The sequence below is a fragment of the Lissotriton helveticus genome, chromosome 7 (assembly GCF_964261635.1).
Source record: "Lissotriton helveticus chromosome 7, aLisHel1.1, whole genome shotgun sequence".
NCBI lineage: Eukaryota > Metazoa > Chordata > Amphibia > Caudata > Salamandridae > Lissotriton > Lissotriton helveticus.
In genome coordinates, this window is record NC_136068.1 from 844,521,277 (window position 1) to 844,548,362 (window position 27,086).

The window sequence follows — 27,086 nt, forward strand, 5'->3', positions numbered from 1 at the left end:
CAATAATGTTGCGATCTCCCACGTGTGCTTCACGCGAAGGCGAATGCACATTTGCACCCCTCCACTCTCCATCCAGAAGGGAATCACGCCGGAGGGCTGGAGTTTAGAAGTCCTGGCTCCCTCCTTTATGCAGGGACTCTTTTAAGAAGGTGGCGGCGGGATTGTTCCGCCTCGTGTATCGCGGAGGAGAGGCTCGATAGTTGAGCTGCTCTTAGCGCTTTATGTTCCCTTTTGTACATTAACTTCGCCAGGCTCTAGCCACCATGCGACTGGGGAGGAGGAGGCGAGGCTGAATTGGGGGCCGGGGGGTGGTGCTTTGCACCCATCCCTGCCTTTGTTGTCTGTATCCTGGCGCGAGGTGGAGACGGGGGTCAGACAGGTTTGTGGATTGGAAGTAAATGACGGAAAGTAGAGATTCCTGCTGATCTGGTCTCTGGGGATCACAGTGGGGGGGGTGACTTGACACTGATCCAAACTGGACCCGGGACTTACTCTGAGGGGTGCAGGCAGAATCCGTGGGTGCCCCGGTCAACTTCTCTTCTGTGACGTGGTGCACGCACCTCTCCATTTCTTTGTCTCTCTAGGCGCAGTCTGCTTCCCAAAGTAATTTTACAACTTATTGACTGTTGTGACCGGAAGAGAGTAGATGTATATGGCGGAGTCCTTCCTCGTTCCTCCAAGTAACTATGTTGTATTTTCAAAATGACCAATGGTCTTAAAAACTATGTTCACATCTTCACATCTTATCATAACACAGCGTCTCTCCTTTTGTGTGTGTGTGTTTGTGTGTGTGCGTGTGTGTGTGTGTATATATATATATATATATATATATATATATATCTATATATATATCTATCCATCCAAAGACGGCAATTTTTTTGCAGTGTGTATTCCTAATGGCAATGCTGAATGGAAATACGGCATTGTTGAATGTACATGTGTGTATATGAAAATATATATGGGGCCTGGGGTGTTTTCACCTACCAGTGCCTTCTTGGCTATACCTGCGAACACCAGTCTTGTAGAAGTTTACCTTAAAGTTGATAATACAAAAGAGTCTACAGGCTATGCGTAAGATGTTTCATTGAAGGTAATTCTTAACTCTCTTCTTGAGTCAGTCAAGGTGTACCCCGATGTGAAATGAGAGGATTGCAAAGGCTAAATAAGAGAAGTCAAGAATTACTAGCCAGGGGCAGAAACTGCGATTATTCGATCTTTGTTAAATGAGAATCTGCACTTGTGTGCATAACTCTGGGATGTGAAAAATGGTTGTTTGGCAATCAGAAGAAAACCAGAACTGGCAAAAATGGTTCTGAAGACCCAGTTACATAATCCACTTTGCTCCGATGTTATTCCTCAAAAAAGAAAAGAAAACCAGAACTGGCAAAAATGGTTCTGAAGACCCAGTTACATAATCCACTTTGCTCCGATGTTATTCCTCAAGTGATTTACCAAACCTGGTAAATGCTCTTGTTTTCCTAAAAAGCCTTTTGCTTGAGTTTGTTTTGCCCTAACTTTTTTTTTTTGACTGCTATTTTTTCATTGCTGTTAACCAGGTCATCTTGAACCTTCCTCTCTTTTCTCCACAGTTTATTTTTTTTTATTGTAGAGCTTGTTTTTGTCTTTGGGGGTAGGGGTTGAAACACCTCCTTATATTTATTTTTCCAATCCCCACTCATTTTGCGTTCCCTTTCCTTTCTCCATCCCCTTGAGGACTGTAGGACTCCCCTCCCTTTTTCTTTCCCCACTTTTCTTTGTGACGCTGTCTCCACCACACCATTGTTATGTGCTTACCTTTTCTTCCATGCCATCATCTTCTGCTTCTTAGATTCTGGGCTGTGGTAGTCAATAGGTCTCTCATTTACACAAGTTTGAGCCATTGCAAATGACAATGCCTTTTTATTTTGGTTTTTAAAACCTAAATAAAAGGCATTGTCATTTACAATGCCAATACCTTAAACTCACTTAAATGCGAGACGTGAATACATTGCAAATGCTTCTTTCCCTTGTTTCTTTCTCATTGTTTCTTCCCCTCCCCTAACTCCTCTGACATGTTGTTCTGTCCCTCCCTGTGTGAGCCTCTGCACTAAACCAGCTGATTGTGGTTTAATTCTCTTTTCCAAGTATACCCCACCTTCTCTCACCCCTCTATAAGGTCGCTCTATCCTGTCCCCTCACCCCCACCCTCCTGCCCCCGTAGGCCCAGCTGCCTGAGCCTTAATTCCTCTCCTCTGCCAGTATATTTCCTCCCTCCTCTTTTGCTCCGTCTCCCCATCTGGAAGGTTGTTCCCTCCATCTGTGTTTCTGTGCGTGCGTGGAGGGGGAGGGAGGGAATGATGGGGGCCTTGAGGGAGAGAGGAGCGGGAGGCGGCTCTGAGGGAGATGTGTCACGTAATGTGAATGGTGTGTGGAGAGCTCACGGTGGTGAAGGGATCATAAACAAGGGTGGGATGAGGGCAGATGTGAGGGGGCAGGATTGTGTGAGGGAGCTGGTGGGAGATGTGACAGGAGGGGGCAAGGGTTTGTGAGTGAGCTGGTCTGAGATATGTGATGTGGAAGGGGGTCGGGTGTGTGAGGGAGCTAGTGGGAGATGTGACCTGTGAGGGGCAGGGGTGTGTGAGGGTGCTAGTGTGAGATGCCATGTGAAGGTGAGGTCAGGGGGAAGAGTCAGAGGGAGGTAGGATGAGATATGTGAGAGGCTAGAGTGAGATGTGACGTATGAAGTACCTGTTCAAGAGCACGAGGGAGATAGGAAGCTAAAGTGAGATGGGACGTGTGCGTGAGCTTTGCGAGGCGATGGGGTTCGTGCGCAGATGCTTGATGCAGTGAGTAGGGTGCAGTGTGTGACATGAGGCGACGGGTTTGGGGGGAGGGGTCTGGGGCAAGCGAGGTGAGGAACTAAGGTGAGATAAGCCTAGCGTGGGGGGCGTGTAGGAGAAATGTGTGCGAGCACAAGGCACGTATCTCGGGGAGTCGGCCATCAAGGTTGTGGGGTTAATTAGAAAGGTGCTAGGATGGAGGCAAGGTGAGTGAGAGGTAAAGACGCACATGTGGTGTGAGTGTGGGATGTGTGAAGGAGAGGCGCATAGTGTAAAGGGGAGAGATGCCGTGCATATAGTGTGAGGAAGTGACGCCGTTATGTGAAAATCTCCGCAACGCAACTCCTGTAAAAAGGGAATAAATTAAATACATGTGCTGTGAGGAATGGGGGGCTTGTGGTTTGAGGAGGAGACATGCTGTGAGGAAGAGGGACACACAGAACAGTCTGTATGAGGGGAAAGGGTGGTCGAAGGGCCCGCTACCTCTCTTGCACTTGGACCCCCGCCCCCGTATAAGCCTGCCCCTGGCATCCAGCCTTGGGTCACCGGTCCGAACAACCCTGGCCAGGGCTATGGTTTATTTTAGGTCTCTGGGACTTTGTACACCTATGGTGCCCACCTGTCCCCATCACTTCTAAGGCACTTCGTGTGTGTGCAGACACTTGGCGTGTGGATGTTTGTCGATGAGCAGAGGGGTTCGTGTTTGGAGATTCATTATACCCCTCTTCTGCAAACCAGGCCCTTTAAGAGCTGCATCTCCTCGCGAGACAGAGTTTATCCCGAGTGAGCGACTATTGTTCATACTTACGTGAGTTGTTGTCACGTTTCCACCTCCTGGGGTAACCCCAGACTGATGCTAGGGCGACGTTTGAGAGAAGTTTAAACAAGAAAACCAAGCGCTCGCCATTCCTGCTGTTTATTTTTGCATCGCGCTTTCACTTTAAAGTGAAAGCACGATGCAAAAAGAAACACACACCGCCCTATCTCCTTTTGGGACGGCCCATCTGGACTGGATCGCAATGCTTGTTTATATAACATGCCTCCTTGCGACAGGAAACTGCTTCACGATAGCTGTGAAGCAGGCGATCCAGTTCGGATGGGCCGGACCAAAAGGCGAAAGGGAGGCAACGCAAACAGCTCATTTCCAATGGCAGGTGACGCTAGCCAATGGAAATGAGGGGCGGGCTTAATGCCCTTTACTCAAATCCCTCTCTCTCAACATGTCTCGCCAGCATGCAGCGCATGCGCTGAAATGCAGGCGAGACCTGAAAAGCTACAAGACCTGTACTTTCCTTACCCCTTTTGCCCCATTGTTTTATTTCTTTTATTTATTGCGGTTTCTAATATTTTAGATGGTTTATTTCCAGACTTTTTAAATGATTGTTTTTATATATACTGTCTAAATTCAATCCTTAAGATTTTTTTTCATGGAAATGGATTCATTGCACGTTGCTAGTTACTCAGAACGGAGGTTTAACAGCTTGCGATTTTCTGGCTACTCTTAAACACTTTGTAAAATTTGTAACTATATGGTAAAACCGTGAACAACGCAGTAATTGCACACACAAATGATCATAATCCCCAGAGGCAGTGGTTTTAGTTCTTTGATTCCACTTTGCTAGAATACTACCCACTTGTGTTAATTCCTACCACTGGGGTCTGTGTACCACTATTCAAGCCCATTGATAAATACAATTTTTTTTATACAGGCAACAATTTGTCTGTTCCCATCTATTAAGCCTTCATAGTCTCTGCAGATCTCCCTTTTTAAGTGCCCTATGCATTTTTTTAAAACTGTGCTCTACAGTTAGTCCTAATGCTATGAACTAGGAGATTACTTTCCATACCATATTTATTTAGAGTTCTCCTTGGCTGACTAAGTAGAAATTGCAATCAACTATATTAGACTGGCTTAGAGGTTGAATGTTGACCTAATCAAAAAGTTTATGTATACTTGTTGGCTCTTATTGCCTATTGGTAAATTTATGCGTGCTAGAGCAGCAGCCAAGACTGCCATTTCTCATTTGATTGCATCCTGCATAACAATCAGAGTGTTGTTCCTTGGTCTACGAAGTTTTTCCCAAGTTTGTTCTGCAATTCTAGCCTATGCACCGTTCAATATGCAGTCTGTAACTTCGAGATGTAAAATTGGAAGGAAGATGTCCTATTAACTAGCTGGTTCTGCAAAACCTTTACACTTGATGTGAAATTATAAAAATACAATCATTGCAGACAGTCTTTGTCTGTGGTTTGCTTGGAAGAGTGAAGATTGGTAGAATAAATTGTTGCCCCATTATATCTGTTGCTTTTGGACGATCAGCTCTCTTCCCTTGGTATATCTGGGATTAACATTACACATTTGGGAATTGACTATAATGTTTAGCCAAATCATCTCATTTAAATTGAAATGTAGGGAATCGGTGCAGGAGAGTATACCAAAAACTCACTTATTAAACTGAAGTGAAAGTTTCTAGTTGTGCTTTCAGATAGTAACAGGATAATCAAATGTTTTTTCAGCTGAAATCTAAATGAGCCAGTGTTAGTGGTGAATAATGCACTAATGTTATGCACTGTATTCTCTTTGCGAACAATATGAAGTTATTATATTTGGCTACACAGACCCCCCGCCTTTATTCATATATTATATTATTCAATGTATTGATTATATTATGTTTTTAGTTTGAAGCAGAACACAACTCTTTGCTGTCATGCACAGCAGTTTCCAGACAGTAGCATTTAATTTGTAACCACTCAAGATTTCGAAAAAGAATCGGCAGCATAAGCTTTATGAAATGGAATCTAATTGAATACAAATCTCATAGCCTTTGTTTTAAAAAACGTTTTATTGATTTTATGCAACAAAAACCGAAAACGCACAAGCAGTGCATGGGTCTACTCGAAGAGGTGGAGAAATTCCAGTCCTATGCCAGGACAGTAGAATGAAAATAAAATGGCAATACACAAGGCTGAAGTGAAACCACAAATTTCATAGTTAAGAATTTAGATGGTCTATTGCAGTGCGGTTTCACTTGGCTGGATGTTGGCTATTATAACTCTTTTTATTTATCTTACTTTCGTGATTACTGAGATATCAAAAAGTACAGCTTAAAGCTCTTAAAATCTGCAGTTGTCTGCTCAGATCCTTAAATTTTGTGACTTTTTCTAGGTGGGATATATTTGCTAAAGATGTAAAAGTGTTGCTTTAAATCTGATGAACCCATAAGATTAGATCAGCGAGTGCCACCAATATTGTTGACTGCATTATCCATTAATGGCATGCCTGCTGTCCAGTGTCCAGGTCAGTGCAGCTTTGGTAGTGTAAAAACGAGTACTCCCGGTATTGACCGGTTCTTAATTGGTTGTGGCTCTAAGGACTAATACAGTAGAGTCCTGTAGGAAAGAAAGGTGAGGCGGGCATCTCCTTCAGACAGTTTGTGTTGCGGATTGTCACTAACCCTTTGTAGTATGCTTTTTCCTTACTCTTTCCAGTAGTCGTTTGCTTGGTAGCCCCTCCATTTTTAATTTTTTTTAAAGACATTTATTGTTCCAGACAGTCCATCTCGTATTCACACAGCGTTTAGCCTACAACCCATAGGGCCGGCCGCAATGGTTGTTAAACAGGGAGTATTGGGTAAGATGACACAGCCATTCAGCCGACAACCCGGGGGTCCGGCGGCGTAGTGTAAGGAGAACATGCGGACATGGTATAGTACTTAGCACAATGGAGTAGTAGGTCCATACATTTTCCCATTTTCTGCAATAAGCCATGTAGGCTCGTCAGCGCGTCCGTGACGTTTTATAATATCCGGGCAGCAACCTATATCCACAAAGTGTGTGCTGTGACAGAGGTAAATACTAGGTATGGTGTGGACAGGTTGCCGAGGGATTGAAAGTTCTATATGTGTAGGGTCGCTATGAAGTGAGCGCGTGAATAGTAGTATAGCTCACTAATGCAAGGAAATGAGCTCGCTTCGCTGGTGACAGCAGAGCATGGCCATTACAGTCAGGGCTGGGATATTAGACAGCCTAATACCCATGGCGTCTCCCAATAGTAGTCATGAGGGTGCACACAGCGGTGGCGCAATTTAGCTCCCATGGTCAATCCTTCAGCGTCAGGGAGGGGAGGTGGATCCGTCCTCACCATGGCGCGCAGTGTGCGTGTACAGGGGAGGACCTGATGTTGTCTCGTCGGGAGTGCATCATGCCGTAAGGCATGTGTTGTCTCGTAGCAGTGTCACTGTATGTGTAATGTCGCTGTCTATGGCAATATAGGGTTCGGTCGGGGAACATGACCGATGCGTAAACAACAATAGGTATAAGCGCAACTGTGGAGTAACAGCGGGGCGGGAGTGAGAGAACTGCAGTGTTATCAGCGTGGTATGCGATGAGAGGTCTGTAGCTAGTGAGCTCGGGGGGGGGAGGGCAGTGAGTTGTCATTGGTGGCGGGGCAGGTGGCGAGAGTGATTAGGGGAAGAGTGTGCGCGTGGGCACAGTGTGGTGCGCTTGCGGTCGTAGCGGGTGAGCGAGAAGCCAAAGTGTTAGTAATGGTATGGGTGTAGTGGCAGCCAGACGGGGGAGGGGGGGTGAAGGGGGGGAGCGAAGGGGAGACAGAGGGGGGTGTGGCGAGGGACACAGAGTTCCGGCACGTCTCGCGTCTGTGCAGCTGCGGCCAGTCATGTCATCTCAGTGCGCCTCGCGTTCCTGGCAAGCTCGCTGAAAGGAATTAAGGAAAGCGTCCCAAGCCTGTGCAATAGGGAACTTCCGGTGGCCCGCTGTTTCCTCCCGGCAGAGCACTGCACTCTCTGCCCGTGCCCAGTTAATGAAGGATGTGTGCCAGTGTCGGATGTGCGGGGGGGGGTAGCAGTCTTCCAATGTTTGGTGAGTAGGCATTTGGCTGTAATGAGACCCATGTCCCAGAACCGTGTCGGCACCTTGTTCAACTTCGTGTATTTGTAAAGCCCCAGTATACAGGCTTCCCATGTGTGCGGCACATGTTCGCCGGTGCATTGTGTGAGTGTAGCTTTGACCTCTTCCCAGTACGATTGAATATTGGGGCAATACCAGAGCATGTGTAAGAGATCCGCCCCCACTAGGGAGCAGCTCTGGCAGGCTGTATCTGTGAGGGAGAAGTATCTGTTGATTTTGTCAGGTGTGAGATAAGCCCGATGTAGAATGTACAGCTGGATAAGCTTAAAACGGGGGTTGCGTGGAATATTGGTCGGCCCCAGCAATATTCTCCCCCATTCTTTGTCCGTCCACTCTCTGCCTCTGTCAGTCGCCCATCTCACCCTCAATTGCGCGAGTGAAGGTTGCGTGTGTGCCAAGAGGGCCTGCGCCAGCCAGTGTATAACATGAGAGCCGTTGCCCATGACATGTAGATATTGCATGAATTGATGCATCAGTGGTTCCTCTGTGATATCTCCCCAGGGGGTGGTCAGCGTGCGTACTATAGCTGCATGTAGTAGGAATTGCCCGGCAGGAAGGTCCATGTTTGCGGCGAGGTTCTCAAAGAAGAGTAGCTCGCCCTCAGCGTAGAGGTCACCCAGTGTCTCCACTCCCGTTCGCGTCCAGCTTGCCAACTGGGTCTCCGCCAATGCACCCGTCGCCCCAGGGGTGGCCTGGAGAGGGATTATCGGAGCATATGGTGTCGTGGTCCGGGTGAGGCGCAAGCAGCGGAGGAAGCACTTGCGTGCTACCGCTAGGTGTAGCTGGGAAGGACAAGGGGGTCGTGCCAGGGGGTGGAATAATGCGCAGATCTGCGCCTGGGTCCATACAGTTATATCCGAGGCTGTGTCTTCTAGTTGCTTACCGCTAAGCCATCCCGACACCCACTGCAGTTGCGCCGCCAAGTAATACAATTCCATGTTGGGAATCGCTAGGCCTCCTGAGGCGGTAGGTATATATAATTTGGCCAGGGCTACGCGGGGTCGGCCCGTGGCCACGAAGCAGGACCTCAATGTCCCGAAATATTTTAGTGGGGACATAAGTCGGAATATTGGAGAAGTAGTACAATAGTCGCAGCAGGACTATCATCTTGGCCAGTGCTACACGGCTAGGCACGTTTAGGGGTAGGGTCTTCCAAAAGCCAATCTGGGCGCGGATAGAAGCAATCGCTCTCATCAGGTTCCCGTCTAGGATATCTGCTGGATTCCGATAGATTTGTATGCTCAGATAGCGGAATGTGGTGGGGTACCACTGCAGCCTTGCTCCGCCGAGGTGTATGTCGGCTTCAGGTGTGTCCGGGTTGAAGGAGTAAGCTCCCGATTTAGACCAATTGACCCGTAGGCCCGACATCTCCTCAAAGACTTGGAAAATGTCCGCGAGAAAATCTGGGATTGCCGTCAGGTCCCGGACGTATAAGAGCAGGTCGTCCGCATACAGCGAAACTACTTGGAGACCGTCTGCCAGTGGTATCCCCTATTCGTCCCCCCGCGACCGGAGAATCGTAGCTAGTGGCTCCATAGCTAGGGAGAATAACAGTGGCGACAGGGGGCAGCCCTGTCTGGTGCCTCTGCAGACACGGACAGTGTCAGAGATCAGTTTACCAGTGCGGACTCGGACAGTCGGTCCGTGGTAGAGTAAGTCCACCATGGCCGACATAGCCCCCTCCCAGGACATACTTCTGTAGCACCGCCCCCAGGTACGGCCACTCGACAGAGTTGAACGCCTTCTCCAGGTCTAACACCAAACACCCCGCTCGAGGCCAAGTCCGAACAGCATACTTCTGAATACGGAATAGACGGCGTATGTTATGGGAGGTGTGGCGTGTGGGTACAAAGCCATTCTGATCTTGGTGCACCAGGAGGGGGACCAGAGGTGCCAGTCTTCGGGCAATTGTGGATGCTAATATTTTATAGTCAGTGTTAAGGAGGGCCAGGGGGCGATAGGAGCCCAGTCGCGTAGCATCTCTATCAGGTTTGGGTATGGATATCAAGGTAGCTTCGCTTAGAGTGGGAGGCAGAGCGGTATCTTCCACGGCTGCAGTATACATGTTTAGGAGTTTCGGCACTAGAATGTCTGAGCCAGCTTTGTAAAACTCGGCCGGTAACCCATCCAGGCCAGGGGTTTTACCATTAGACAAATTAAAGATGGCGTCACGGAGTTCCTCAGATGTGAGTGAGGCTCCAAGCTCATCCTGCTGCGCAATAGTTAATTGCGGCATCTGGAGGGGGGGGGACAGGTATCCGACTATATCTGGGCGGGGGTCGCGGAGCCTGGAGCGGTACAGAGCTTCGTAGTGTGCCGTAAACGCCTCGTGGATGTGGCGTTGCGCGTACTGCAGGCCCCTCCCCTCCACGTGTATCGCCGCCACTGGGGCTGTCCGGTCCTCCCGCGATATCAACCATGCCAGTAATTTGCCAGGTCTGTCATTCAGATGGTGTGTGCACGCCGAGTGAGCTGCATAGTTAAGAACGCGCAATCTCTCCAGAAGGCGCGTATGCTCTGCTCGTGCTTCTGTCAGCTGGTCCGTTGCGCCACCCACGCATCCCGTTCTCTATCAAGTAGGTCGGTCTCTAATCGTGTAAGGACGCTTTCCAGTCGGTGCTGCATGTGTCCCTATGTACCTAAGCAATGGCCCCTAATCACTGTTTTAAAGGCATCCCATTCAATCTGGGGAGAGGACGCCGTGTTCGTATTTTCCTCAAAGTATTGGGCCGTCTGCGTGAGCAGAGAGTCGCGAAAGGCTGCATCCAGCAGCAGCGCCGGCTGGAGTCGCCAGGTGGGGATGGGTGGATGTGGGCGTTCCCAGGCGATGGCCAGCAATTGTGGGTTGTGGTCCGAGTAAGTACGCCCCATATAGCATGTGTCAGTAACAAGGGGGAGGAGGTCAGTGGACACCATGAATCCATCCAGGCGCACGTGTAGGTTGTGTGCGCCAGAATGGTAGGAATACACTCTTGCTGCGGGGTTGTGAACCTGCCAGGCGTCATGTAGATCCCACTGTGCAGCCCAGCGCAACAGTGCCTTTGTGGTGCCATGCGCCGGTGTGTTGGCTGTGGGTGGGAAGGAGCGGTCGAGAGTTGTCTAGCACGCAGTTGTAATCGCCTCCCAATAACCATGGGGCTGCATGCCAGGCCGCCAGAGTCGTAGAGAGGCGTGCGAAAAAGCTGCTTTGGTCCGTGTTTGGGGAGTACAGGGAGACTAATGCTACCTGCTGGCCGTCGAGCCTGCCCCGGGCTGCTACATATCTACCCTCAGGGTCTATGTGCGTGTCCATAACCACCCAGGGGGTCCCAGGCCGAACCCACAACAGGGCGCCTCGTGCGTATGAAGAGTAGTTAGTGGCATAAAGCTGCCCACGCCACCTACGGTGTAAAGCACGCACCTCTACTGCATTTAAATGCGTTTCTTGAAGTAACGCTATGTCGATTTTGTGACGCTTAAGGTAGGAATATATCTGGTAGCGCCTAGCCGGTGTGTGCATACCCCTGACATTCCAGGTACAGAGCTTGATCTCAGCCATATTCACCACATGTGTAGATTCCCTTCTCACCCGCCCGGTCCTGCCCTGCAGGTGGAGCACTCTGTAAGCTCCCCGCCACCACCCCCGTCCCCAGTCCACAACCAGACACCATCGCAGTTCCATAACAGTTTCTCAGGTACGCAAGTAAAAATTGTGGGGGGGGGGAGAAAGAGGGTACATAGGGCCAAGAACAGGCAACATTGTAGGTAATAGTGGAGAAGTGTGGCTCACTGGTTAGAGCAGGCAGACCCTGAAGCAGAGGTCAGACCCGGGACCAGGGTTCAATTCCCGACGCGGCAGGGTCTTGAGCTCAAATGTCCATGGACTCGATTAATTCTCGCTTCGGTGCCTGACCTAATCATGGGTTCACACTCTGCAACTCTGGGCATTAAGCTTGCTTAATCTCCACAACGGCCCCCCTGCGGCGGGATGCCTGGCTTTCACCTTGGGGATGCCCTGTAGGGGCTATCTCACAGGGAAAAGCCAGGACGGGTTCCCAAGGCAAGTGCGGAGATACCCCTTCGGGGGTCGATTCAGGCGCTATATAAGAAACATAATAATAATAATAATAATACCAAAAGGGCAGCTAGACAACATGTCTCCGTCCAAACTCTCAAATGAGCTATAGTAAACTATACAGTTCTAAGGGGGTGGTAATCAATGTTCGCAGGCAAAGTTCACAAAAAGTAGTGTTGCTTCTCCCGGGCTTAAGAAGTAAGGCCGTGCCAGGCGAGTAGCCCCAGGCAATACCCGTCCCAGGCATTGTAAGTTATGATGGTGAGGGGGGGGGGAATACGGGTCCGGAGGAAACAGTGTCAGAGCCCCGTGAGGGGCCGTGGTCTCAGGGGGGTCAATTAAAGGCCAATGGTGTGTGTGTTGTCACAGCAGTTGCGCCGAGTACTTCAGGGTGGAGGATAGGGTCGCAGGTACATATCGGGGCGCTACTCGCTGTGTCTCGGCGTCGTGCAGCTCCTGTGGTCGGGAGAAAGCTCGCGGCAGGTGGGGTCAGGGATCGCTGATTCCAAGGGTAAACAAACCAACACTAGGCTTGCTGGACTATGTTCTTGCTGCAAGGAAGCAAGGCTCGTGGGTTTCTTCAGCCAAGGAGATCTACAGTTTGTGGCGTGACGTCCGGAGGGTCCGTAGAATGTTGGGGAGTCCGGTAGGCCATAGATTGCCTCATCGTCACTTGGAAACGTGGATGGGCTAGCATTCGGGACGTTAGGCGGGGTCGGGGAGCTGCTGATCTCCGTGACCCTGCGTAAAGCATCTTGCTGTTCCTGCAATATTAGATCCGCTGGCGGGGAGCGTGTGAGCGTTTCCTGGGTGCGAGGAGGGGTAGGAGTCCTGCGTGTGAGGCGTCTGAATCCCCTGGCTCGCGGAGCCGTGGTGGCCCCCCGCGTTCTCCGAGGCATCTGTCACACCCCCGTCCAGCCAGGCCTCAACTTCGTCCTGGCTTGTGAAGAAGTGCGTTTTGTCCTGTGCTACCACTCTTAGCTTAGCGGGGAAAAGTAATGAGTATTTGAGGTTTTCTTGGCGTAGTCGTCTCTTCACTGCCAGGAAAGAGTGACATTGTCTCTGAACTTGCACTGTGTAATCAGGAAAAAACATCACTGTGGCATTATCTATCCGGATGTCACCAAGTTTTCGTGATTCTCGCAGGATCGCGTCACGGTCCCTGTAGTTGAGGACGCGGAAGATCAGGGGCCTGGGATTGGAGCCAGTGGGTAGGGGCCGTGTGGGCACCCGGTGCGCCCGTTCCACCACGAAGTGGGCCGACAGAGCTCCCTCTAGTAGCAGGTCTTGTATCCAGGCTTCAACTCGTCCCACCGGATCCATCCCATCCCATTTCTCTGGAACGCCTACCAAGCGGATGTTGTTTCTTAGTGCTCGTCCTTCCGCGTCTTCGGCACGCTCCTCTAAGAATTCCACCCGGTTGAGTAGGTCCCGAACATGTTTGTCTGTTTGGCTTACAGTGGGCTCCAGTGTTGACACTGCCGCCTCCAGGGTTGAAGTGCGGTCTTGTAGCTTCTTATGATCAGCTCTGAGGTGGGTCGGGTCTATCGCCACGCTGTCTATCTTGGACTCCATGGAGGTACGAGTTTGTTGGAGAGATTCCTCCAGCCGCTCCATAACAGCCAGGACATGGTCCAGTTTAGACGTCACTTGATCCGCGTCCATTTTAGACGCCGCCTTGGGAAGTTTCCCTTTGTTCGACGCGCCTCCGATGCCGGTCCGCGTCTTCACTCCTCCAGACATGAGCTAGGCACAGCGGTTGTGCCAGGCCAGTGTATCGGTGTGACTGTGCAAGTCGCTGAAGTAGGCGGCCAGTTCGCAGTGTCCCAGAAGTGCAGTAGGCGCAAGCACAGTGCAGGCCGTGTATGGAGGCGATAGCAATGGTGCTCCGTAGCGCCTGTTGCTCCGCAAGAGCGCTCGCTTGCAGGTACTCAGAGATGCAAGGCTGGTTGTAGCCAAGTAGATGTGTCCGCAAGTGGCCGAGTAGTCCCTCTCACAGCCGTGCCGCCGCGAACGCCTCAGTGGCGCAGGGTAGAGGCGCCCAAATCGGTCCCCAGGCTGCTCAAAAGCAGCCCTCAGCTGGAACTCGGCCCCCGGCCCCTCGGGCATTGCCCGAATGCCCCCGTTACCAATCCGACGCTGTAGGGACATGAGCACTTAATGCTAGTTGAATCGGAAATATCATGCATTTTATATGCATGTATGTTTTTGGACCAGACCATTGTGCACATTTCAGGTACCTACTGGCTTTTATTGGACCCTACTCTATGAACTACTGTGTTACTGCTGTTTTGGAAGACTTGCAAGACTCCTGGATAGATTCTACCTTCTGCTGTGTTTCTGACAAAATGACAGAAATTAATTTTAGCACTATGCCAAATTTGAAATTGGCTCCCCTTTTGGAATATATCTGTGATTTTAACCTTGTGCATGTAAATGACATGCCCAGGTAATCTTCCTGAGAAGTACATTTAATAGGAGGTGTTCCAAAGTATGTCTTTCATCTTCGTCTTCCTATTCTCCAGGCTTACTAACTGCAATCAGTACGTTCAGAGAAAATGTTCTTGTAGAAGACCCTGTTTCCCTACTGTGATACTTAATTTTACGGCAGACTTGCAACACTCAATACTTTGATCCGTACACTATATGTACTGCCAAGGGCCAGCATATGTTATGCTGTAATAATACTTTGTGTGTTATTTTTACTGTTAAGACAAATACTTGCTTGTCCAGTCTTTCTTTGGCCTCCCCAGGGCATATCTGTATATAATTTCCTCAAGTATGTGCACTCTAGAACTTGCAAGGATTGGTTCACATATTGCTGGACCTTGCTAGAAGATGTAAAGTGTTTAATTATATGTGTTCCTCCCCATTGCCCTTGCCATCAATGTCATCTAGCACCTAGAAGCAGCCTTCGAGCTCCTTGTTGAAGGTTGAACAAAGTCATTTGACAAGTTATTTGTCCACGTACTATTGGGCATATGGTTCTCGCTGGTAACAGCGCTTTTAGCCCTTTTGTTTCTGATTTCACTGTTTTAGTTCATATATTTGTTACGTCATATTTTTATCAAACCCGTTGTTTAATATCCTTTGTTATTGATGTGTTTGTAGTGATGAACTTCACTTTACTCATTAAAGTTATTATTTTAGCATTCGTTTTCTGACATTTGATTTTACTGTGACCTCAAATTAGAACCAAGATGAAAGGTTATAAAATATTTGCGAAACGTTGTCAAAATTTACTTTTCTTTTGTACAACGAAACATTTTTTCCACATCCTAGTAAAGCTGTCCCGAATATCTACAAATGTGGAGAAATTGTGTTTCCACGCTTTAACAATTCAGTGTCCTTTGTTTCTCTCTGGTATGGGTTTAATATCTATTCAGAACTATAGTCTTTAAAGTTCATTAATGTTCTACTTGTCTTCGGCAAAATGAAACTGATGAATTGAAAATTATGAATCTGTAATAAAAACAGAGCAGTGAGAAATCGCAAAGAGAGTGGTAGCTGAGTTATTGGAATGTTTCTTTGGGTGTTGCATCTGACTTTAGTGATTCTTGCAGTTCTGCACCATAAACAAGCACCTCCTTTAGTAGGTAACTAAATATTGAGCAATGGGGGAATTGCACATAAAAGCACAAAGTGTAGGAAAGATGCAGATACACAGTAAATATACTATTGCCGTAGCCTATTCTGCCTAAAACCCTAAAGCTCATGCTAGTATCAGTGGCCACTTAAGATTTGCATGACCATTGCAGGTGAAACTAACCTTTTAAGGGATCTCTGCCTTTCTCCAGCTGTACAAACTCTGAGTCTGCACCAGAGCTCCTTTCTTATGTTGATAATATAAGGCTGTGTCTCAAGGTTCTAGAGTTCTTTGAGGTTTGCCCCTCAAAAACTAGGTGGCTTGTGCTCTTGAGCTCATCTCTTGATCCTCTCTCACTCTGATAATACTAACAAGTTCAGTGACTGGTAATGCATCATTATGTCGGTGATTAAACACTCATTGAAGGTACAGCCAGATGACCTAATGTAAACAGTTCTCTTTAAAAAAAAAAAAGCACCCTGCAGAACATCTTGTTGCAGTTCATTGTGCCTAGGGGTCTCCATGTCATTGACTCTGTCAAGTAGAATTTAAAGGCCATCCTCGAGCTAGTTCTCTGTACCATGAAATGACAGTTTAACATGTATAATCCATTCTATGCTTCATATTTCATCCTCTCCACTCTGGACCAAAGCCTAGCCTTCAAAGACTTAGCAGACTTGCAGTGAGTAGTGGGCCCTCAGCAGTTCTTATTAATTGTTACATCTATTAAGTACAAATTTCTTGTTTGTGGTGCTTGTTAGCAAATATTTCACAAAGGTCCTAGATTCTCTGGCAAGCGCTCTGTTTCCAGGTGAGGCAGGCCTATTTTTACTTAAATGTTTGCCTGATGGTGTATTATGTTAGGTAGGGTCCTTGAATAGCCTCCTCTTAGCCATGGAGACCATCTTGTTTTAGAGAAATTGCCCATATTGTACCTTCCAGTATTGCAAAGACAAGTCCATGAGGGGTTTCCTTCAAGACGGATAAGGGACTTCATATCCTCAATTGGCCTACTTAGGAAGTTGTTACTTTTTTGGAGATTCCAAGAAAATGTGCTTCTATTTTCAGGACCTTGCTCCCTAATGCAGGTTGTTCTAATGGCAAGATGTCAGATTTGCAGGTTCAGCTATACTTGGTGGATCAGGAGACACAATGGCAGATGGCTGGTTCTGCTGAAGTGCAAGGCATTGTGAACTGTCGTTTCCCAGGCTATAACCAATTACGCTGTTTTAGTGGTGCTTTCTACAGACCCTTAAAATTACATGTATCAATCAACATTACTGAGCTGATTTTGGGTTTGGGGGTGCGATGCAATCTCTTAATAATTCTCTTGCAGCACATCTCCTTGTTATTGGCCCAAAAGTAGATTTCGTATTAATATCCACATTCACCTTTACTGTGATATTTGAACATCGGATGTGGCGGTGGGAGGGAATGCCGAAATAGATGCGTCCATGCTTCTCTACAAGTTGCAAATAGTATTGGCATTTCACTAGAATAATAGCCCTGCTATGTTGAGATCAACTGCCTGAGCTATAGTACAAATTATTGGATAAGCAACTCAATTCCTGGGTGTGATATTAGATAATGTGCACTTAAAGACCAAACTGCTGCTCATCATAACTCTGTGGGGGGGGGAGAAAGGGGGAAGGGGGAAAGAGTCAATAGGGCACTGCCACTCTTACTTTAGTGTGTTCAAGAAATTGACGGGGACTTCCTGTACGAAGCCTAGTAATTTTACAATTCATATTGGAAAAGTTGCTGGAGTTGACAGCCTCTTTGGACTCATTTATCAAAGCCTGATTTTGCACAAAGTGGATGAAAACCAAAACCTGCCTGATTAAGCAAGATTGTTGATGGAAGTGAAAATCGAGAAGATAGAGAATAATTGTAGGCATGTGAGAATTTTCGGGAGGGTGCTCTCTGGTGTGATGCAAGGTGTTTTTAAAGTAGTTGGTGTTACTGAAGATGTTGTCCAAGAATGGAAGGGTAGCTACTTGCTGCAAGGTGAAGTGATAACTGCAAACACAACAATGATGGACAGAATGTGGATCAATGTCACACATTCACCCCAGTCCAAAGATCTGGGCCCAAATCCATCGTTTTTCCACTCCACACCACCCTGGGTTAGACAATGGCGATATGCAAATCAGCGCTGACCCTGTGCCCCATGGGAACAGTCCAGTCCGAACTACAAAAGCCATGTCCTTCCCAGGTGTTACCTCGAAACCGGGCCGGTCCTCGGATGCTTGTTTCCGTTCTGGGAAGGACATGGCTTTTGTAGTTCGGACTGGACTGTTCCCATGGGGCACAGGGTCAGTGCTGGTTTGCATATCGCCATTGTCTAACCCAGGGTGGTGTGGAGTGGAAAAACGATGGATTTGGGCCCAGATCTTTGGACTGGGGTGAATGTGTGACATTGATCCACATTCTGTCCATCACTGTTGTGTTTGCAAGGTGAAGTGATGGCACAGATATATTTTAAAACTAGAAAGAGTAACATCTTTTTTTCTTACTCTATTAATCAACTTGATGCATGTGGGGGAAATAGCCCTAAATTCTACATCTCTTCCATTTGATTATGTGGGAAACTGTTACATTTACGGAGCTTTCTTGTCAAAAGCTTGTGGTTTTTTTGAGCGCCCTGCCTTATGACCTTCTGTACACAGATCGGCCTGATGGCTGATATGTAAGAGTGTTGGGGAGCCCCAAGAGTATGTATGCGGGGAATCGGGTGAACTCCGTATTGAAAGCGCTATCTATTGCAGTCCGAATCGCTTCCCAAACTATCATGAATTTGGGAAAATTCCACAGGAGGTGTATCAAAGTCCTAGGTTGCCACAACCTCGCCAGCTCTGACCATCACATAGCATGTTCCATTTCTGAATGCGTACAGGGGTATAATACCAACATGAGCTGATTATGCTGTTTCGGTACGTTCTACGTTGTATGCTGTGTGGTGAGTCCTGTAGAATATGTCTCCCCATTCTTTGTCAAAGAGACTATGCCCAAGTTCTGCCCCCCAGCGGAGCTGGCCCAGGGTCCTATGATTGAGCGAAGCTTTTGTTAAGTGACAGGTAATTTCTGAAATAAGTTTCTTTGTCATCTTCTTTGAGGAACAGCCTCTTCTCGAAAGTGGTCATAGGTCTGCTAGCTTTAGGGCGTGTCTCTGTATTGAGCAACCAATGGGTCACCTTGGTGTGAGTAAACCTGTTTTATTACCTTTGACCAACTCCTTACTACTTGTTCGAACAAGACCTTCATGATCGTAAAGGCAGCCTACCTACTGACAGCCTCCCTCCAGCCAGTACTTAGCAATACCCGATGACAGACCGGGTGGAAACTCCGGGTTCACAAATAAGGGAGTCAAAGGGGAGGGGTAAGACGAGAGCCTGGCAGTTTCTGCTATCTTGTCCCATATTTTCAATGTTGGGCTGGTGACCGGGGATGAACAGAGACCCCAGGATCTATGGGCACGAGGGAGGCAGACCTCTCTGCAGATGTGTGAACTTGCTACTGTTTGACCCATAAAGACCCAGTGCTTTTGTATCATGTCATTGGCCGATTCCACTCAATCGGAGATCTCAGATGTGCAGCTTGATAGTACCGCAAGACATTCGGAACCGCCAGACACCCCCTCCTGCTTGGTGCATTGCAAACGTTATTTTTGGAGTCCGGGCTTCTTCTTACCCCTGATAAAGCGATCGTTCTCCCTTTGTAACTGACAAAGCTCTCCGGGTGGGGAACGTCTGAAAGATGAAGAGCCCAGGGCAGGATGTTAATTTTCACTGCGGCTACTCTACCTAGCCAGGCAAGAGGAAGGCGAGTTGGCCTAACGTCTAGGGCGTTCGACCTCGGACCTGGGGAACTTGGTTCGAGTCTTGGTAACGACGCTGAACATCCTGTGATTCTGGGCAAATCACTTAATCTCCCCGTGCCTAACCAAAAAAAATAAATGAATGTGTGTCCTCATGTAACGTAACTGGTGCTGTGTAAAGCGCTCTGTTACCCGATTCGGTTGCGGGTCAAGTTCGCACTATATAAAACTCTGCAACAAAAAAAAAAAGGCTCTTCCAGTAATCTAGGTCTTTGCAGATTGTGGTCCTGAGTCTAGAGTCGTTGGCCTGTGCAGTTTTAATGAGACTCAGAGTCAATACCAGTCCCAAATAGGAGTCATTGGATTCCACCCTTTGAAAGTCGAACCGGGCGCGTAGGGTTTGCTCTGTCTTTGTGAGTGGTGAGGTTTAGTATTTGTGATTTCAACAAGTTTACCTTGAAGCCCGACACAGCCCCAAATGCTTCCAGCTCCAAAATAATAGCAGAAAGTGAGGCGAGGGGTCGGGTGATGGAGAATATGCTACCGTCTGCATAGAGACTAATTCAGTGTGTATCCGCCCGAATAAAAAGCAGTCTGCGCTGGAGTCGTCTCGCAGCCTCTCTGCAAAGGGTTCTATATATAAAGCGGGGAGAGCGGGCAGCCCTGCCTTGTGCCCTTCTCCACCAGGTATCTGCTAGAGCTCACTCCATTCACCCGAACTACTGCACCAGGCTGTAAATGCTAAGCACCCAATTCACAAAGCGCTAGCACATCCCAAAAGCTCCAAAGAGTTGCGGAAAGGTAGGGCCAGTGCACTCAGTCATATACCTTCTCAGTATCGATAGCTAGTGAAAGAGCCTCTTCCTGGGAATGCTGGACTTTGTCAATGGGGTGACACACACCCTTGGTGTTGTCCCCACACTGATGAGAGGGAATAAAGCCAGCCTGATCTGGATCAACAAGGCCAGGCATCAGGGGATTAAGGCGATAAGCCACGATGCTAGCAAAGCGTTTCGCATCCACATTGAACAGGGATATCCGGCGGTGTGAGCTGCGCTGCTGGAAGTCTTTCCTGGGTTTCGGAATCACTGAGATGGAGGCTTGTAACATGGACTCCGTCAGGATTCCATTATCTGAGAAGGAGTTAAAAAGGTGAGTAAGCAGGGTGGCCAGTTCGTTACAGAACGGCTTATAAAAAATGGCGTCTAAGGAGTCGCCCGGCGATTTCATTGCCATCAGCCTTGCAATTGCAGAAATCACCTCTTCTATTCGAATAGGCTGTTCAACTGACTCTCATTCAGATGGTGGGAGAGGAGCGGTCGCAGCGGACTGTACGTAGGACTGGGGATCCAAGGAGGACGCGTGATCCCTGCATACAAGTTAACATAGAATGCCCGGAATCCAGCTGCAATAGTTGTGGCTTCAGCTACCACTACACCTGTGTGCTTTTGGGTGGCCTCTCCTGAATTTGCGTATTGTTTACTGCCTAAGCAACGGGCTAGCACCCCCCCCCCTCCCCTTTGTTATACCCGATATAAAATGTATGCTTTTTTTTTCATGCGAAATATTTATATATTTTTTTAATTGTTTTTGCAGCAAGGAAAAGCAGACAACAAGCATGTCAGTATCGAGCAACATTCCCACATCCCCCACTCCGTACCCTCTCCACCCCCTTCATGTTCCAGGACCCGAATACCATCGTCCAAGTGTTCAGCCAGTACAATCCTCCAAGTCCATTTCAATAATATCTCCTGGTCCCCTATGCCCATCTCCTTCATGGCACCCATACATTCAAGTGTTTGTGACCCCATATAGCCCTCCATCCAGTCCATGATATTGTCGCCATTTGCCCCACACTCTGCGGAACTTCTTTGGGCACCCTCTCGCTTTGTACGTAACCCTTTCGGCTGCCATGTAAAGGTCCATACCCCTCCTCCATTCCTCTAGCTGTGGTATATCTGGCGCCCCCCATTTCCTGGCTACGTCCCTTTTGGCCACTACCAGGGCTAGTACCAGAAAGATCAGCAACAGGCGGGTCAAGTCTACATCGTTGGTCATCCCCAGGAGTACTAGCTTTGGGTCTAATGGAATGTCCGCCCCTAACACCTCTCCCAGTTCGGCCAGGACCTCCCCCCAGTATGCTTGGATGCGTGGGCAGGACCAAATCGTGTGCAAGAAATCTCCTATATCATGGCCGCAGCGCAGACAGCAGGGGTCGGGTATTCTCCCCATCTTATGCAACCTCACTCTATCGAAATAGGACCTATGTTAGATCTTAAACTGGATCAGGCGGAGGCGTGATTTAATCGCTACCTCCCTATGATGCATCATTACCACACCCCAGTCCACATCATCCATGTCCCCTACTTCCCGTTCCCACGTGGCACTGAGGCCCCCTAATTTGTTCGGTCTATTATTCATAATAGTTTTATATGTCAGGGATACTGCCTTCCCGGGGATCCGTTCCTGTAGAAGGCGGCCTTCCAATGGAGCGTATTCGGGGAGTACCTCCATCAATGTCCCTTCTGCCCTCCCTCCATGCATGCCATAATTGCATATATTTTAAAAATTGGGAGCGGTGGAGCCCAAAATCTTTTTGCAATGATGGGAAGGATTGTAGCGCCCCATTTTTAGTTACGTCTCCTAGGGTAGAGATGCCTATGGCGTCCCATCTCTGGAACCCTTTCAACTTGCTAAGTTCCTTCAGCCAAGTGCATGTCCACAGCGGAGTTTGCTTCGTTGGTGTGTGTTCCCACTTAATTTCCTTTGTCGCCCTTTGCCATGCTCCCAGTGTGATTTTAGTAGCCGGCAGTAGTCTGGCCTGCCCCCTTCCTTCGTATATGTAGTATATACATGTGTGGGTGCCCATAGTGTGCCTTTCCAATGCATAGGTGGGATGTGTGGCGGGTGCATGTATCCATTCATTAATGGGGGCCAGGTGTTCCGCCCAATAGTAGGCCTCTAGGTCGGGCAATGAAATCCCCCCCCATCATATTTGTGTCTTTGTAGGGTCGATAGCGCTACTCTAGGGTGCTTTCCCAGCCATAAATATGATCGCAGTTCTGCATGGATGTCCCGGAAGACCTTACACTGTATGGGGAAGTATTCATTCTGGAAGGCATATAATAATCTTGGGAGTGAGAACATTTTAAACATGGCTGCCCGTCCAAGTATCGTCAGGGGGAGCGATTGCCATTTGCTTGCGTCCTCTGTGAATTTGCGGATGACGCGGTTTTTTCTTTCGTTCGTAGGAAAGCTTACCGTCAGTCGTGACAAATATCCCTAGGTACATAAATCCCTCTCTAGTTGTCTGCAGTCTCTCGGGCAACGTGGGCCACTCATCCCCTCCTTGAGGGTCATAGAGTGTCGACTTGTGCAAATTGATCTGGTACCCAGACTTCTCCGTACCGATCAAGTTCAGCAAACAGTGCCGGTATAGTAGTTTCCGGCTGCGTAATATATAGCAGGACATCGTCCGCGTATAGGGATAGTTTTTCGTCGTTTTCATCTGCTTGCCCTATCCGGAATCCAGTAATCCCTACGTTCTGTCTAACCGCGCAAGCCATCACCTCAATAGAGAGGGCAAACAGGGGAGACAGGGGGCAGCCCTGCCTGGTGCCCCGTCGTATGGGAAAGGCCCCCGATAATGTCCCGCTAACCATGACTTTAGCAATAAAATGTATGCTTGAGGCGAAACATTGCATATTCAGCTCTGTCTAGATCAAGGCTTTTGAGCTGAAGCCGCTCCTGTTCGCACCAGATTCTAGAAGCCCCAGTGCGCTTATGGATGGCATCTAGTTCCAATACCAACTTTTCCAACTCCTTACTTTTATCTTTTCGAGTCTTGTTGCCATGGACTGCTGTCGCTGTAAAGGCTCCTCAGACAACTAGTTTGAGGGTTTCCCAAACCCAAGAGAGGGAAACCTTACCAGAGTCAATAATGGCTAAACAGTCAGTGATCATCTGTTGAATTGAAGGCACCACATCAGGAGATTGCAACAGCGTTTCACATAGATGCCATGGTGACCGTTGGGAGGGGGCCACGTGTCGTTAGAGTAATTGTGATTGCCGCATGGTCTGAAAGGGAGTGGGGCTCAATGTAAGAAGCTGTTATTCGGGCCCATGCTGAGGTAGAAGCTAGAAAATGATCTAGACGGGCATAGGTCTTGTGCGCTGCTGAATAGAACGTGTAGTCCTGTTCATCCAGGTGTTGTAAACGCCATACATTGCGTAGCACACAATCTGCTAGCCAGGCCAACCCTTCAGGGGAGAGGACCCCAATGTTTCCAGTTCTCTGCCCAAAGCGATCCCCCCCCCCCATCCATGATTATGTTGAAATCTCCAACCAAGACCTCCTGGTCTGGGAATTGAAAGATCCTGTCAAGTGCGTTGGTGATAAAGGTCTCCTGTTCATTGGGAGCATAGAGTGAGGCTATCGTAAAATGAAATGTACCTATTTGAACCCGGACGGCTAGCAAGCAACCTTTAATCTCCAGACAGGTACCCAGGATCACCCCTTGGAAACACCTAGAGAATAGGATTCTCCACCCCCCCCCCCTCTCCCGACAGCGAGTGTCGTGCGCAATCCGATGCATCCTGAAGCAAACCAAAATCTCCTTGTGTGTGTTCTAAAAAGGAAAGTTTCACTGACCTCTTAGTGGGATTGCTAAGGCCTTTCCCATTAAAACTAATTAATTTTATCTCCATGACCTGCGATGTAAAGAGGACTAGGCAAATGTAAACTAGGATCACAAGACGTTAGTTGTTGAAGTGCAAGGGGGGCAATCAATCAGGGTGGGATCATAGTGGTTCCGAGACATGTCATTTCGCCCACATGTAGTCGGTTGTAAGGGGAACACCTTAACAAAACCACAACAAAAAATAAGAAGTTAAAATAAACATGTTTTCCATAAAGCCTTTCGTGACCTGGAAGTCCGAAGGACCCCCGGGCCAATGCAGGCGGCAGACCGCTTCCCCCTCTCAGCTCGCAGCAGGATTCTGAGCCACCTCCACTAACTGCACCGACGAATGTCATTAGCATCTAGCCCCGATGCAAGCTTTCTCATGGCCTGTTGACCCCCCCACCCCCCGCAGAGGCCCAAGAAGTGCTGTAGACTTTAAAGATGCAGGGCAGCCTGTGGGAAACCGTATCAGGGGAGCAGGCCGGATTGTAAGTCCAGGCATGGGCAGGGCACACTGACCGCGGAGGTCCAATTGCAGATGCAGGGACCTCTGTGTCGATGCCAAGGACTGGCCACTCCCGGCTCTTGTACGCCACAGAGCTCAAGGCAGAGGCCCTCAAAGCGCTCCAGCCGATGCTTAGGCTTGGCACACTCCCAGTGCGGCGCAGGCCTCCGAACACGTCAGATCGCGGGTCCCCCTTATCATTCCAATGCTGGTTCTGTCCATGTGCCCAGCCCCGGGGCAGTCAGCAAAACCCCCCCCCCCCCGCCCCCTGGGTGCGTCCCAACCGGTTGGCCCACCAACTCCTCTGCTTCTCGCTGAGGTCGCTCATTGTACTCTGCTTGTACTCCTGGTCTCTCTGCTCCCCTGAGCAATCGCCAATCTGGCACCTACCAGCTCCTGGGTGTACCGGACTTGATCCAAAAGCAATTTACGGGGGCCCCAGCTGTTTATCCAGCTGGGGGGCTGCGATTTTTATCAGCCAGGGACGGAGAGAGAGAAAGGAACATCCGCTCACTCTGCCATCTGGTCCGATGTATAATAAGAATATTTTTCTTCTTGACTTAGCTGAGCATTCAGCAGCCCTTGATGTTAATTAGTGGCTGGAAGGCAGTCAGTAACTCCAGGATTCAAAGAGGAAACGGAACATACAGAGCAATGTGAAAGTCCTCATCAAAGGTATTGTAGGGAAAAAAAAGTCCACAGCTTTGGGAAATTATATGAGGGGCACTCGCGGCTAGGTGGATGGAGAGCTTGAACCAACACCTTGAGGTAGGGTAGGATTAGTAGGTGAGGTGGTTAAGGGTAGAGCCCAATGGCATTGTCCTCCAGATGCCAAGATAAATACCTCGCTGGAATCTCTGCTAGAGAAGTCTGCCTTTTTGCCTCTATTACCTTATCTGGTTGGTAGACCAGGGCTCCATTCCCTTTGAGAGACACCCAACATAAGCTTGGAGAATGTCTGAGTGTGGAGCTCTGAGAAAAATGTGGGTGATGTGTCCCTCTTAACTGAGTTTAGTGGGTTAATCCCCATCTCATTCTGCACATGCTACCTGTGATCCGCTTTCTTTTTAAACCCCATATATTTTATTTTCGTCTGATCATCCTCCCCCCACCCTCAATCCCCTTCCCAGTTATGAACCGGAGAGCAGTCAAGGGGCTCTCCCACCCTCCTTTCCCAATGTGTTTGTTCTGTTTCTGATTAGTGCCTCCTCCCTTTGTCCATACAACCTTTTGGTTACATTCTACTTACTAAAGAAGTGTGCATACTATGCATTGCACTTTTAAGTGGGGTCCTTCCACCTTAGGCAGCCCATAAGACTTTAGTTGGGTGAGCTCATTATACAAGCACAGGTTATTAAATTATGCTGCATTTCTACATTTTTATTTACATTTTTAGATACATAACAAATTGTGTGTGTCATAAACAGAATGCGTAAAGTCATGACCGGTTACAGCACAAGAGCAACAGTAGGGCTAGATGCCTAAGGTGCCATTCTTGCCCCCTCAGGACGTTCCAGTATATTTCTGCATTTTTTATTGCTCTAGTACGAATTCTGAAGAGAGGTCATTGCCTATGATATGTTCTTTATGTAGCTTGCCTTTCTGAGTCACATTGTATATTGTGTGCTATGGATCATATTTCAAGAAAGATAACTTTGAAAAACAAAGGCTGAAGAGCGTAGTGCTATTAGTATAAACATTTGAGATCCCTCGAAACACTTTGTTGTGATGGATTTGTGAAATTTCCAAAGTCTTGGTATGAGGAAGAGTAAGTTATGATATGAAAAACGTAAGTTAATTATTCGAATTCCAAGGCAACACAGAGGCCACTGTGCGTGACACTGTATTGTCCTCGATGAGTAGAGCTGTAGGGAGACAGAGCTGTCCCTTAAGGGTTCTACTGATGACTTATTTAGCACAGGCATGGCAATGGTAGCTTGAAATAAGAGAAGGTAAAAGCAGAGCTAACAACTGGTCCAGTGAGTGAAGAGATTTTTTTGGGCAGAAGGCCACAGGAGGATTTCGTAGACTACAGCTAGAGAGATCAAGGGAAGGTCCAAATAATTTATTGTATTTAGTGCCATACTGGTAGTTTTTCATCATTTTAGGGTCATTCCTGCATGTTGGTCCTCATTTACTGACTTGCAGAGTTATTCCAAGGTTGTTGGTTAGGGGCTAGAGATAATGAGGTAGCGTACATTGTACTCTGTATCAAATAATTGACAAGATGGCCATGGAAGGTTAGTGAATTTATATACGTTGTAGAGGCACATTCCTTGACTGAAGGAGTTTATTTTGGTAAAAATGTCTTTCTGGACAATACTGGGTAGAGAATCCCAGTGTGGTCAGACAAATGTGCAAGGTAAGAAATGGAGACTCTTGAAAGCCGGTTATGAGTAAGGAATGGTGATGCGGAGTGGCATGCATAGCAGCATGTCACAGCTCTTGCATGTGAATGTGTGGTAGTCTAGTTATTAGCAAGGAGAAATAAGTAGTACAGAGTGTTCTGGCCTTTAATTGTTTGGGGAGGTGGTTGAAATCTGAAATGGGATGGCAATCTTTAGATCGCTACCGAATGAACTGGTGAGCCTGTCTATACCTTCTTTATTGTGATTGGGAGAACACAAATGTAGCTTACAGTGTCAAGATTTGTTGCTGTAGAAGTGCCTTGGGACCACATCACAACATTGTGGCAAT

General features: G+C 48.1%; 1 protein-coding gene across 2 annotated transcripts in view; it reads left to right on the plus strand.

The window, feature by feature from the left end:
- The window catches only part of FBXW11 (F-box and WD repeat domain containing 11), a 544,060-nt gene that overhangs the window by 49,069 nt on the left and 467,905 nt on the right, over window positions 1–27,086 (plus strand). The window lies entirely within an intron of this gene.